Source organism: Furipterus horrens, unplaced genomic scaffold, assembly GCF_987537825.1.
Source record: "Furipterus horrens unplaced genomic scaffold, mFurHor1.1.pri manual_scaffold_6, whole genome shotgun sequence".
NCBI classification, from domain to species: Eukaryota; Metazoa; Chordata; class Mammalia; order Chiroptera; family Furipteridae; genus Furipterus; species Furipterus horrens.
Window position 1 is genome coordinate 84,923,906 of NW_028327176.1, and position 15,024 is coordinate 84,938,929.

At 45.5% G+C, this 15,024-nt stretch overlaps 1 long non-coding RNA gene across 1 annotated transcript in view; it reads right to left on the reverse strand.

The window, feature by feature from the left end:
- LOC150006700 (uncharacterized) overlaps positions 1 to 15,024 on the reverse strand; it is a 34,311-nt gene that overhangs the window by 16,891 nt on the left and 2,396 nt on the right. Inside the window, exon 2 of the long non-coding RNA XR_016511989.1 lies at positions 5,933 to 5,976. This is a non-coding gene — a long non-coding RNA (uncharacterized LOC150006700). The remainder of the gene's footprint in view (positions 1 to 5,932; positions 5,977 to 15,024) is intronic.

Consider the following 15,024-nt stretch of genomic DNA (forward strand, 5'->3'; position numbering starts at 1 on the left):
GTTTGTTGGTGCTTCTTAGAATGATCTGCACTTCCTGGATCTGCCCCTGGTGGCGTCAGATCCTTCCCCACCAGCCTGGTCCGGCTCTATCTCCTTTAGTTTTAAAATTTTGTTTTAGTCATTCCTTTAAGGTAGGTATGCTGATGACAAGCTCCCTTAATTTTTTTCCTCTGAGAACATCTTGATTTTCTCTTCATTCTGAAGGATGTCTATAATGAATGTGAAATTCTGGGCTGACACTTCTTTTCCTTCAGCACATGAAAATGTTGTGCCACTAACTCTGGCTTCCATGGTTTCTGTCATCTGAAATGTTTTTCTCCTACAGGTAATGTGTCATTTCCTGCTGACTTCAAGATTTTTTTGTCTTTGGTATTCAGGAGCTTCATTATGATGTGCCTTGATGTGGATTTGTTTGAGTTTATTCTGTTTCTGGTTTCCTCAACCTCTTCAATCTGTAGATTTATGTCTTTTGCCAAATTGAGAAAAATTTCAGGCATTATCTTCAAATTCTTTTTAAATTCCACCTTGGTTTCCCTCTTTTCCTGAGGCCCCAATGATGCAAATGCTAGATCTTTGGTTGAGTCACAGTTCTTTTCCATTTTGCTATTGAATTCATCTAGTAAAGTTTTCTGTTGTATATTTTATTGATTATGCTGTTATGGTTGTTCCAATTTCCCCCCCTTGCTCCCCTCCATTGAGTACGCACCTTCCTCCAGCAGTCCCACTCCCCTTAGTTCATGTCCATGGATTGTGCCTGTATGTTCTTTGGCTTCTCCCTTTCCTATACTATTCTTAACATCCCCCTGCCTATTTTGTGCCTACCAATTATGCTTCTTAATCCCTGCACCATCTCCCCATTTCTCTCCCTTCCCCCTCCCAGCTCATAATCCTCCAAATGATCCCCATACCTATTATTCTGTTCCTATTCTGGCTGTTTGCTTAGTTCATTTTTGTTTTTATTTTTTAGATTCTGTTGTTGATAGTTGTGAGTTTGTTGTCATTTTACTGTCATAATTTTGATATTCTTCTTTTTCTCAAATAAGTCTTTTTAACATTTCATATAATAAGGGCTTGGTGATGATGAATTCCTTTAGCTTTACCTTGTCTGGGAAGCACTTCATCTGCCCTTCCATTCTAAATAATAGCCTTGCTGGATAATCTAGGTTATAGGTTCTTGCTTTTCATCAAATTTGAATACTTCTTGCCAGGTCTTCCTTGCCTGCAAAGTTTCTTTTGAGAAATCAACTGAAAGTCTTATAGGCATCCCTTTGTAGGTAACTCTTTTTTTCTCTTGCTGCTTTTAAGATTTTATCTTTAACCTTTGGCATTTTAATTAGGATGTGCCTTGGTGTGGTCCTCTTTGGGTCCAACTTGTTTGGGACTCTCTGCACTTTCTGGACTTGTATGTCTATTTTCTTTGTCAAATTAGGGAAGTTTTTCTTTATTACTTTTTTCACATAAGCTTTCAATTTCTTGCTCTCCTCTTCTCCTGTCGCCCCCATGATTCGAATGTTGGCATGTTTAAAGATGTCCCAGAGGTTCCTACGCCTCTCCTTGTTTTTTTACATTCTTGTTTCTTCATTCTGTACTGGTTGACTGTTTATTTCTTTCTTATGTTCCAAATTGTTGATTTGAACCCTGGTTTCTTTCCCTTCACCATTGGTTTTGTGTGGCTTTTTCTTTGTTTCATTTAGCATAGCCTTCATTTTTTTCCCTTATGTGCTTGTCATACTTAATATTGTCTGTCAAGTCTATGATCATTGTTATCACCAGTGTTTTGAACTCTGTGTCTGTTAGGTTGTCTATCTCCTCGTTGTTTAGTTCTCCCACTGGAACCTTGATCCATTTCCTCTTATGGGCCACACTTCTCTGTCTCCTAACTTGACAGCCTCCAGTGTTTGCCTCTCTGTCTTAGGCAGAGCTGTTGCCCCTGTTACATTGTAAGGGGTGGAGCCTTAGGTATTCGTCAGTATGGGGCGGCCCGTTTCACTGCATTGTCGTGCTGTATGTGTGCGAGGGGTCTGAGAGGAAATAATGCCGCTTTCTCAGCACTCGCCCCTTTTCCAGGCAGTTCTGCTTCCTGTATGGGACTGGAACCCTCTAGCTGTTGCCCTGGTTGTGGTTCCTAGGGTGGGTAAGTCTGTGGACACTCTAGGACCACAGGAGCCCTCTAAACAGACTCTCCTGAGAGACGGGCAGTTTCTTCTGCCACCCCAACACACATGGGTTTTCACAGTCAGAAGCAATGAGTCTTTATTTTTTCCCGGTGCTGGAACAATTAATTGCGAAGTCTAGTTTGGGGCTGGGATCACTCCCCAGGTGTCCCTTCTGACTTTTATAATGTGTGACTGTGCTTTCCACCTGCTAGCCACAGCCACTGCCTTGCTGCTACCACTGCTGTCACACCACATCTTTTCTACTCCTTCTCTGGCCCTCCTATGTGTCTGGATGAATGCTGCTTCTTTATATCTTTGTTTGTTGGACTTCCATGAAGTTAGATTTTTTGGTAGTTCTGATTGTTTTTAGTTTCGAGATAGTTGTATTTCTCCTTATTGTTGTGGTGGGTGGTGAACCATATCTACTTACTCCTCCTTCGTGGCCAGAAGTCTCATCATCCAGTAAAATTTAATTTTTCTCATATTTTTTAGTTCTCAGAAAAGAGCCCTGTAGCAGGAGGCTCTTTACTCTTGGACAGGGATAAAAATCTAGGATCCTTACTTAGTCTTCTTTGATACCACCCCAGGAAGGGAATGGAGGCACATCAGGGGCCTTCATAGGTCAGGTTTAGAGGAAGTCTAGACCTCTCACCCAGTCCTTGCTGATCGGGGTGGGGATGTGTAACAGGAGGGTCAGACCAAATCACTAGACCCCAGGAAGACCCCAATTTGGGGAACCCCAATCTGGCACAAAAGGCTGCTTCCTCCCTCCTGCCAAGAGAAGGTATGGAGTGAGGAGAGCTGCCAAGGTAGCAGATTGAAGCAGCCAGTCTTCTCCAGAGGGAGAGGCTGCGGGATAAGGGAGACTGCTTGAGGCCAATTAGGAACAAAGGAAACTGTGAACAAGTCAGCAAGTGTGCCGGGACAACCAAGCAGCCTGTGCTGTCCCAGCAGGGAGTGACTGCAGGAGAAGGCTGCTGCCTTGGGTAGCATCACTAGCAATACAGCTAGCATAAGAAGGAGCAGAGAGGCAGAGCTGTACTCACAGGAGGGACACCTGAAATGGGTTGGGAAATGCCAAAGGCAGCCCAGGAGCTGCAGCTCCTGGGTGAGCTGTGGGGGCTGGATGCTCTGCCCCGGGTGACTGAAGATTTTGCTGCCTTATGGAACATGGTGGCTGGAGGAGAAGCAAAAGCAAACATGGCCAACATTAGCCCTCATTGGTTAAAATGGTGAACATTCCTGTTACAGAGTGGGATCCCCAAGCAGATGGGAAGGGCTTTGACTGTAGAATGGTGATGGGAAGCTTTAGGGGCCTGCATGAGATTTCATGGGTGGTCGCAATTGGTCACCCTGCTCACTGCATCATGGGCTGAAGTCAGGGATTTAAAAATAAGGCAGTAGCCATTTGCATTATTTGATTTTGAAAGGGAAAGGAGGGAATGCCATGCTGTTTGCAAGGAACCAGGAGAAATCCATGAGATTTGCAAGGAGGTAGAAGGGGAGAGCCATGTGGATTGAAAGAGAACCACATGGTTCTGGATTAAGAACTGAAAAACACCACGACACAGGCAAAACCTCCCCGGTCAGGCACAAATGATTGGGAGCTGCTGGTAAAGCTGAACTGTGTCTGGAAATCGACAGACTTCTATTTCCCTAAACATAAATGATACCTCCGACTTTTCTATTCTAAAACTAGCCTGGTTTGGCAGGGGGAGCCAGAACTATGTGTTTGTGGGTGTTTTAAAGAAAGTAAGACTGAACGGCAGAAATCTACCGTTAATCTAAATCTGTATAACCTTTAAATAAACAATTCCTTTTCTTCTCACCAAACTCTGGTATTGAGAGTTCTGCTTTTTGGTGATGGGCAATCTAGCCCTTCATAACTAAACAGTTCATGGGTTCTGCTTAAACCAGGGCAGCTCGTGGGCTCTGTTTTACTCCCACTGGCTTCCGGGCATATGTGGCATTTGGGGAGAGGACTTAAACAGAAGGCAGGAAAAAGCTGCTCTTTTCTTTGCCTTGTCTTACAGATGCCAGTTCACCTGGGGCTTAGGCCTTGCATGTTGAAAGCCAGCTCTGGGAGAAAGTCCTCGCCGGGCACCAGCCCTTGGGACGCTATATACCACACCACACGCATGCTGGACTGCTTCCACTCTCTCACTGAGAGCAGTGCATGGAGGCTGAGAGCAGCACACAGAGGCATGAAATAGAAAGTTCCCCACAAATGGAGCTTCCCCTGCACAACTGTCTGGAGTGGTCTGACAGTGCACCCCAGATCCTGAGGGCTGCTGTCGGCAATGGTGACTCTGGCACCAGAGAGAGCGCGAGGGTCTTGAGCTGGAGAGATGGAGACCCGTTTGTGTAACAACACTGGGCTAGAAATAAGTAATAATGGGGAACCTCTGGATGTGGATTTGGACTTTAATCTTCCTGGGGGTGGCTGGTTTTCTGTGCTTTGTGGGAGAGGTGGGCTCAGAGCAGGAATGCTTACAGTCCCCTTAAATTGGGAGCTCTGTTAATAAAATCCTATTTCCTTCCCCACAAATCTTTGTGTTATGCATACACAAGATGGCAAGCAGGTGGAACCCAGGCTGTCTGGTTACAGATGGAGCTGCATTTTTTCCCTTGTCTCAGTTTTTTTGTCTAGGTAGGTTCAAATGATTTTTAGAAAGAACTATGAAATTAGTTATGCTCATTATAAAAAATTAAAACATACAGAAAAGTACAAAGTATAAAGTAAAACTTCTTTCCTTTCTTATCCACAGGCCTCAGTGATTCCCTGTGAGAATTGTTCTGTAGCATCCATACAGGTCCACGTGATGGGGGACTCAAACATTGGGAAAGTTTTAGTTTCAGGTAATAGCTAATAAGCTTAGTAATCAATGTATGTAAAAAACTATTGTTTCAGGAACTGAAGGTATGACTCACCTTTACTCCAGGAGACCACAAGCAGTTCCACCTCTGTGCCTCGGGAGGACTGTCAGCAATCAGGATTGTATCTGAGCCATTGTATTTCAGGATGAGAAGACCACCACCCAGGACACAGATAAAGACCATCACCAAGGACACATGTGAAAGAATGCTGCAGCTTTTATCTGATTAACTTTTTCCCTGAATTTCAAACCCCTTACCTACAATTTTATTCTCCTTATAAAAAGGGACAGTTTAAAATAGAATTTAAGATGGTCTATTAGGGTACGTACCTGTTGTCTTCTCAGATCACGGCCATCAAGATCACCCATAAAGATTCAATTCCTATCTCTGCTTATTGGGTCTGGTGGGTGACAGGCAGCATGAACACCACCTTTTCTGGTTTCTCTCTCTCTCTCTCTCTCTCACACACACACACACATGTATTTATGGACACATATTTACTACTCAAGTGCCCAAGTCTCTCTGCGTCTCTGCTTGGTGGGTTTCTTTAGTGCCATGAGAGCTTGCTCAGCCATTGAAGACAGCCTAGAAGTACAAAGGACTTAATACCTCCAAGGGCAACTGCCCACTGATGAGGGAGAAGACTTGGTGAGTGCTATGGACTGACTATGTCTCCCCTCCACCCAAATTCATATGTTGAAGCCCTAATCCCAAATGTCATGGGATTTGAAGGTGGGGTCTTTGGGAAGTGATTAGGTTTAGATGAGGTCATGAGGGTGGAGCTTCCATGATGGGATTTGTGCTCTTACAAGAAGAAGACAGCAGATTTCTCTTTTTCTCTTCACAATGTGAGGATAATCAGAAGGCAGCCACCTGTGAACCAGGAAGAGAGTTCTTACCAGACACCAAAATCTGTTTTCACCTTGACCTTGAACTTCCCAGTCTAGAAATGAGAGAAAGAAATGTTTGCTGTGTAACTCACCAGTCTGTGGTGATTTCTAATAGCATCCTAAACTAAGATGGTGGATAAAAACTTCTTCATTCCTTAGGGGGACAAAGCTGAAGAGCATTCTATATAGTTCTATTAGGTAGCAACTAGGAATGAGGGGCCAGAGGGGAAATAAAGGCAGAGCCCTTGCCATTATAATCTAACAAAGAACTTAACACAGGAGGCTAGAAACAAAGGAAGACATGTCTCACCCATTGACCCAGTAGTCCTGAGGCTGGTCTGATAAGACTGCCAAGCATTCCTAACAACACAAGCAAAACTATGATAGTACAGGAGGAGGGGAGAGTCCTTGAGACTGGGCTTCTGTAAGCTTCTGTAATACTCTTGCTAAGATTGCCAGGTGTCCTGAACATCCCCCAGAACAGCGGTTCTCAACCTGTGGGTCGTGACTCCTTTAGGGGTCGAACGACCCTTTCAAAGGGGTCGTCTAAGACCATCGGAAAACACATATATAATTACATATCGTCTTTGTGATTAATCACTATGCTTTAATTATGTCAATTTGAAACAATGAAAATACATCCTGGATGTCAGATATTTACATTACAATTCATAACACCAGCAAAATTACAGTTATGAAGTAGCAACAAAAATAATTTTATGCTTTGGGGTCACCAAAACATGAGGTGACCCCAAAGCTTTTATCCAATTAAAATTTTTCCTGAATTCCAAACTCCTTACCTACACTTTTCTTCTCCTTATAAAGAGTCATGGCATTAGGAGATTGAGAACCACTGCCCTAGAAAGTGGGAGGGGAGTCCTTGAAATTCTATGTACCATTTCCACTATCTGGTAAAGAACCCCCATACATACCTACGTTTGGGTAGTCACATCTCCCCAGGGGAATATGGCACCACCTTTACCCACCAATCAATATGTAACTCCCTCACTCCCAACCCGCCTGCTGTATAAGTCCTCAAGACAAAGGACCTGGGGCCTCTGGCCACCTGGCCTCTGGCCACCCTCGCCTCTGGCCATCTGGCCTCTTGCCACCCTGGCTCTTGACACCCTTGCCCTTGCCTCTTGCCATCCTTACCTTGCCATGCCATGAGCCTATGCTTTTCACCCCAACCTTGGCAAGGCCTCTTCTCTTCCATGAGAATGCATCACTAATAAACCCTGCTTGCACGTTAAGAGAACTGCTAATCTGTAATTCTTTACTGTGTCAGCAAGAAGAACCAAGTTTCTCCTGCTAACAGTTCCTTAGAGGGTCCCCAACAGTTTAAAGTCCCAGTTGCCCCCAACAGTCATCTGCTTATCAACATACTGTACTGGGTTTTTTCCTCCCCACCTCACTCCTTCCATCCACTTACTTGTGATTTCTGGCCTCTATGACTAAATAAGCTACTTTTCAAGCAAGTCCTCATTTAAGGAATGCTATTGGAGAAGTCTAAACTAAAAGAATAATTGTTGTGGCTATTCATCCCTGTTAAGAAACAGTTAACTGTCTTCCTTTCCTTTCTCTTCTTTTTCCCCTTCTTTCCTCCATTCCTTCCTTCCTTCCTTCCTTCCTTCCTTCCTTCCTTCTGTCTGTCCTTCTGATGGGGGACTCAAATGTTGGAAAATTTTAGTTTCAGGTAACAGCTAATAAGCTTAGTAATTAATGTATGTAAAAAGCTATTGTTTCAGGAACTGGAGGTATGACCCACCTTGAATCCAGGAGACCACAAGCAGTTCCACCTCTGCGCCTCGGGAGGACTGCAAGGTATCTGAGCCATTGTACTCCAGGGTGAGAGTACCACACCCCAGGACACAAAGACCAATGGCCAGGGCACAAGGACCACTGCCCAGGACACAGAAGGAGGAATATTGCAGCTTTTATCCAATTAAAATTTTTCCTGAATTCCAAACTCCTTACCTACACTTTTCTTCTCCTTATAAAAAGGGTCCATTTATAATGGAATTTAAGACACTCTCTTAGGATACAAACCTGCTGTCTTCTCAATCACCAACCATCTGAATAAAGTGCCCATAAAGATTCAATCCTTGTCTCTGCTTATTGGGTCTGGTAGATGACAGGCAGCATGAACACTGGCTTTTCTGGTTTCACTTCTTTTTCAAACAGAGTAATGGAAACCCTGTACACATTTTTGCACACCTACAAATATTTCCATCTGTAGGTTAAATTCCTAGGGGTATAAAATAGTTGGGTGAAATTATTATGCACATCTAACACTTTCATAGACACTGCCATTTTCTTTTTTTTTTAATACCAATTTTCTTCAAAAATTTGTGTAAACTTATTTGGAAAAAATTTTACACATTTTCACCTCAGTTCTTGCTCCTGTCATGTAAATTCTCTTTGGAGTTTTCTCCAGGTGTCTGCCCTATGACCTCCTGATTTTATGAACACCCTTCCCACCCCCAGTAGCCCAGAGCCCCAGGTCCTAACTTCCATGCACTGGATTTTGAGGGTGGGAGATTTCTGAGCTTTAATAGAATTTGATCACCATAGGTTTCCCATGGAGACTCCTGAAGGCCCAGGTTTAGTTTAGCCCTGCTCTGAGCTCTGGAACTTGAGTAACATATAGACCTTTTTTAGAAGAAATTCAATTCTCATGGACTTTACTGAAATTATTTTTATTACTTAATGCTTGCAAACCATGTACAAACACAGTTAAGTACAAACTTCTTGTGCTTCAGAACTTAAGCAGTTATGAAACCAAAACAGAGTAACATTAAATCAAACAAAAGTGGGAAGACAATTTAAATAGTAATTTTGTCACTGAAAAGGGGACCTGGCCTCTAAGCACATCTGCCTAGGACAGGCAGGTAGTGTGTGGGTTCTTGATGTGCAGGAAAGATTTCACAACAGTGCAGGTGATTGTTAGAAGACATTTATTACAGCTGGGGATAGTGAAACAAGGAAGAGCTTGGATAGAAGAAGCAATAGGAAAGAGCCTAGGTGGGTTTGCTTTGTTTCTCTAGGAATATTACAGGAAAGAAATGAGCAGAGGTGGGGCTGCTGTCAGCTCACTGAGAAATAAAAGTCACAGTGACAGAAGCGAACTAAGGTGGGGCTGCTATTGGCTCACTAGAAAGTCAGAGAAAAGGGAGCCTTGGGGACAGGGTCAGGGGGTTAGCCCAGGACAAGCTGACACTGCCCATTGCTCCCCTGGTTGCAAGTCTCAAAGGATAGTCCCTTAGAGTTTAGGAGATGCATGCCTGAGAGGGAAGAAGATGGGGAAGGGAGAGGTGTGGGCTTGCTCCTGGGAAGGAGAGTGTGTACTGGAACCTTCATTTAGAGGGTTTTTAAAGGCTTGGAGCCTAGGGGAGATAGGGGAGAATCTCAATAGAATATTCATCAGCTTTATGTTGATGTGCTAAAATGAGATTTATTCCCTTGACTTGATCTGTCCTTGCGTGTGATTGGCAAATTGCTAATTGGATTTTGGCTATTTCCCTAAAAAGTGTGATTTAAGCTTTTTTACCCTCTGGTTGGGAAGGAGAAATATAAACCATTCGCTCTCAAGTGTTCTTGGTTTAGGGAAGATAGAATTTACTAGATGGATGCAGACTGCTTGTTTAACTATCTGTCTCAGTTTTCCTATTCTGCTTGTCCTGGCTTACTAGCCTGTCTCAGTTTGATAAGATGAATAGTTGTTTTTCCGAAATGCAATGCTGCTGGGAACATGAACACACTGACTGATGCAGCTTCTTTTGAAATTGACACAATATTCTACTGTGTGCTTTCTGACACTCTGTTCTTCCCCTACTCATCTGTTCAAATTATTAAGAAACCTTTGTCAGTACATGTTTGCTGGACTTCACTTGCTACAAATGCACTCCAGATAATTAAGAAGTGCTAGCTTGCCATAGCTAGGTAGCTCAGTTAGAGTATTATCCCGATATGCCAAGGTTGGTGGTTCAAACCTCAGTAAGGGCACATATAAGAATCAACCAATGAATGCACAAATAAATGAAAAATAAAGCAATGTCTTTCTTCCTTTTCTTCTTTCTTTCTCCTTCTCTCTCCTTTCCCCCTATCTCTAGAATCAATAAATAATTAAAAAATTTAAAAAGACATGCTAATGACATTAAGAAAATGACAGGCCCGAATGCAGGCACTCATGTGTAGGTCAAGAGCAGGTACATGTGACCTAGAGCATGCTTATGATGCTTTCTAAAAATTACCAGTGAAACTGGCCAGGTAGCTTAGTTGGTTAGAAAATTGTCTGGATATGCAAGGTTGTGGGTTCGATCCCCAGTCAGGGCACATACAAGAATCAACCAATGAATGCATAAATAAGCGGAACAACAAATGGATGTCTCTCTCACTCTCTCTTTCTCTCTAAAAATCAATCAATAAAATTTTTTAAAAATTACCAACAAAACGAAAACATGAAATTGAATAATTTTCACAGGTCCTAAGGAGTCCAGGGACCTCTGTTTAAGAAACACTATCCTAGCACTGACATTGACTTCCAGGGTGAGCTTGGACTGATCTTTTGCTGTTGTTGGATCTCTGTACATTCTTCATACACAAACAAGAATGATTTGGGCCACCACTATTCCTGGGAAATGAATGAAGTTAGAGGATCTTCAGGAAATATAAAGGAAGAGATAGGATTTATTACAGTCCTCTAGAGTTGGGAAAATAATGACAGCTAAGACCCTCCAGGCTAGATTTGGCTTTGGAGTAAAAAGGGCTCGGGTTGGAATTCTAGATCTACCAGTTGCTGTGTATGTGTCTATGGGCAAGTTACTTGATTTCTCTAATCCTCAGTTTCTGCCCCTGTAAAAGTAGGCATATTTCAAAATGTCAGTTCCCAGAGCTGTGGTGAGGACCAAATGAGGAGACTTGGGAAGGTGCTAAGGGCAGAGCCTGGCAACCAGCAAGGCCCGTATTCAGCAGCCATCATCAGGAAGGGGCTAAAGGCTGCTGAGAATGCCACAGGCACTTGGTGAATGACACAGAAAAGAGAAAGGGAAGATTCTAAAATTCTGTTTACAAATTACATTTCTGATGTATGATTGTCAGGATATTTCCCCCTAATGAGCTATTCTAAGCTTCCTCTGAGCCTTTCTCAGTTATCCCCTCTGCCTCCCAGCGGCTCTACCCCGCCCTTCCACCAAAGACTGGAATCCCCCCCCCCGCCCCACTCCCAGGCTTTCACGTCTTTCTGCAGTAGTGTTGGTGACCTGTGCAGCGAGTGCCCCCCAGTGTCCTTCCTGTTCATTGCAGAGACCATGAGGCCCATGAAGATTGATGAAAGGTAGTTTCCAAGGAGGGGCAGGACTCAAGAGGCTCAGGTTAGTATCCAGTCCAGCCCCACAGAGGCCATTCTGCCTCTCCCAAGTCTGAAAGAGAAGGTGGAGGATCTAGGTGAAGTGTTGGGTGGAAAGCAGCAACTTGCCTCAGATCTAAGGCAAGTTACAGCCTTTCTGGACTTGATTCCCCTTTTATGAGGAACCCTACCCCACCCACCGTAGAGGCCCCAGAGGGACAACCAAATGATAGGTAAAAACACCGGGAAAATACCTAGAATGTACACTGCTTTTCTGTAGGAGCTCACCATTGCCTTATAGCATTCCTGGCTGGGGACTGGGAGTAGAACACCAGGAGGGTGCGGACAGGATAAAGGTGGGTTGACCCCTCCCTCCCCCTCAACCTTGCTTGGCACTGTGCATCCAACACTATGCTGTCAGAACCACTTTTAAAATAACACAAATCTAATCATGTGATTTTCCAGCTCAAATCTTAAGGATCTTCCTCCTCACTTTCAGAATAAGCCAAACTACTAATGAGGTCACCTCGCCTCACTTTGCCTTTCTGGGTTTACTCATCTGGACAGATCTTGTCTTCCAGTCACACTGCATTTTCACATAACCATGTTGATGCCTCCCTGCGATTGTTCCCTCAACGCTTTCAGCCAGGAATGGCCTTGCCTCATTTCTGCAAATCTTTAAGACCCAGTTCAAGCTCCAACTTTTCCATGAGGTCTTCAGTAATCTTGCCTTCCACTCCATGTAGGAGGACCTGGGTTCACACAGCCCCTTCCAGCTCTGACTACGGCATGGGTCAGCTGTGTTCTATGACTATATAGATACATACACACACATATGCAACACATATACACACACAATGGAGACTGAAAAATAATGTTGGCTAGGTTGTAACCCAGTGCACACAGACATGGCAAGCCAAGTGTACACAATGCTATGCATGCCAAGATGAAGGGGTAGTTACAGAAGGGAAAGGAAGTTAAGGGAAGGGGAATTTAGAACCATAGAGCTTTAGGATAAACATAGAGTTCTTTCTGTAGGGTTCTCTCTTGTAGGGTTCTTATGATTACTGAGAGTGTGAGAACGTCCATAAACCCTAGCTCTTCCCATAGACTCTCCAGACTGATTGCTTGCTTAAAGTTCCAGTTAGTCTTTATCAACATATACATACATATATACTCATACACATACAGGCATAACACACATATATACACATATGTGCACATTCATGCACACATACACGTGTCTGGCTCCCCCTCTAGATTGTAAATGTCTGGAGGACAGTGAGTACATTTTTCATAGTTCTTACTGTCAGATCCCTGCCCTGCACAAACCCTTAATAACTGAGGAATGAGTTGGGAGGTGGAACTCAGAGACCCAAGTGATACATGAGAAAGCCACAGAGAGAGATCACTTCTCTTGGTGGACTTTGGATGGTTGCTTCTATCAGAAGGCCCTGTCCTTTACAGCCACTTCTCAAAAGATCATCTCAGAAGGCTCCCTGTGCAGGGCAGGCATTATCTCCATTTTAAGGGTGAGGGAACTGGGGTGCTGTAGATGTTGAGGGGCAAGTTCACTCCTGACCTCTAAGAGGAAAGCTGTGGTTCCCCATCCCCATGGGGTGCTCTGCATCCCGGGCCCTGGTGCTGTGAGAGGCATCAGTAACTTCTCCCTCCCTCCCCATCCCTCCAAACCCAGTCACTTTGGCTTTGGGGATCCTAGTTTCCAAACCAATAATTGGAGTACCTTGTTTAACAAGGACATTTGTACTTCAGAGGGGACAGGTCAGGCTATGTTTAAAGTTGGGGTTCTTGAAAATTAAGGGTGACTTCTGGCCACAGGTTCTTCCTATGACCACTGGTACAATGGGGGCAACCAACTAGGAGACTGGTACTCTGGTTATCCCCAGGGTGCAAAAACTGAGAGAAGAAAGAGAAGCGTTAGGGACTGAGGAGGCCTTCAAAGGACCACCGCCAATCAATTCTAACCTCTCTTCTTCCTCCCTGGGCTGTCCCTCCTGCCGGGAGCCTCCCCATCAGCTGGACCAAATCCCTCAGCACAGCCAGCCAGGCAGCTTTCTCTTGAGCTGCCTCCCTCCACCTCCTTTTGTCTGGGGGTTCTTTGTCTGCCGTCTCCCTTTGGTTCAGTTTCTCAGTCCTGGCCTCCCCCTCCCTCCCCTTTCTCCTTGGCCAGGCTGTTCCCTCCTTCTCTGCGGGGGCAGGGAGGCTCAGCTAGGGGAGCTGGCTGGGTTGCCATGGTCACGTTGAAGCCGAGGCAGCTGGCCTGGGCAGCTGCTCACCGCCCCGAAGGGCGGACAAAGGCAGGCAGCCTTGGCAGCTTCAGACCTGTAACCCCCAAAGGCCTGAGACTGAGGGACTAGTCGGAACCCAGGACTGAGCTGGAGGTGAGAGGAAGCCAGAGCTGAACTGGGAGGGCAGGAGTGAGGACTGAGCTGGGCCCTCCCCTCAAAGGAGGAACCAGGCAGTCTAGGTTGGAGGGGAGTTCTGCCAGCCTGGCGGGAGGAGAGGAAGGATGGAGAAGAGAGTTTGACTATGGGCTGAGGGGCAATGATGGCCCCAAGGGGAAGTCTTTGACCTGTGTTCTGATACCCAGAAGCAGGTTTGATTCCATCTTTCGCCCATCTTTCCTGGTCTGTCCCACAGGTGCCCCTCAAACTTTCTTAGTCTCTTATTCTTCTCATCTCCCCATGTCCCTGTGTTTCACCCCTGGTGCCTCAGTCTCCCTCCTCTTCCCCCATCTTTTGGTCTCATTCCAGCCCTTTCTTCTCTATTTGGTCTCTGTTTCTTGTACTCTTGGTCTGTCTGCCTGCTCACTACTCAGGGAGCCTCACTTTCCTGCCCTCCTCTTTGCTTGTCGCTCCTCCCATCTTCATCCAGTTATATTGCTCCATCCAGCACTTTTCTCTCCAGACCTCAGTCTTTCCACCTTTTGCTGCATGTGGTGTGCCCTTGTCTCCATCCCCTTCTCTCTCTCGGACCCCTAGTCCTCATTCTTGGCCTCCATGTATCCCTTGTCTCCAAGTTCCATCATCATCATCAGCTATCTCCATGGCCCAGGCTACCCAGAGCTGAGCTTGACTGCATCTTTCTCCCTTCCAGCACTACATCCTCCTCCTGCTTCCACTCTTGGGCCTCAGTTTCCCATTTGCACCAAGTGGTACCAGGGCCTGACTAATGCCTAGGACCTTGTCTAGCCCTCACCTTGCCCTCTCACTAGCCAGTTCTCACTCTTCCCAGCAGCTAACCCAGCTTGCTTGCCCCAGAGCCAGCTGCACCTCCCAGGAAGGGGACTGTAGCTCAAGTGGGAGGCTGATCTGGTCCTTCTTTCCTCTCACTGGTCCTGACGGGTCTCCCCACTGTGGCCAGGTGGTCTGCAGTCCTGAAGCTACTGTCTCCTATCCGTGCCTCTCCTTACATTCTCCCTCCCCCCCAACTGTTTCCCTTCCTCTCTTTCCTGGGCAGCAGGAAGCCATTGGCTTGAAGGGGAGGGAAGTCTGCCTGGGAGGGCATGGATGGGGGAGGGGAAGAGACCTTTGGAGGTTTGGGAGGACAAAGGGTCTCTGCAGTTAGAAGTGATGCAGGAGACATGGGGTGGGCTCTGGCTAGTTGGGTGGACACTCAGTCTTGATGCTGCTCTGGGGCCCCAGATGGCAGGGATTTCCCTCACTGGCCTCTGGGAATCTCGGCTCCGAGCCCCACATTCCAGCCGGCTCCAGCCCCCTTTCCGCTGTCACTT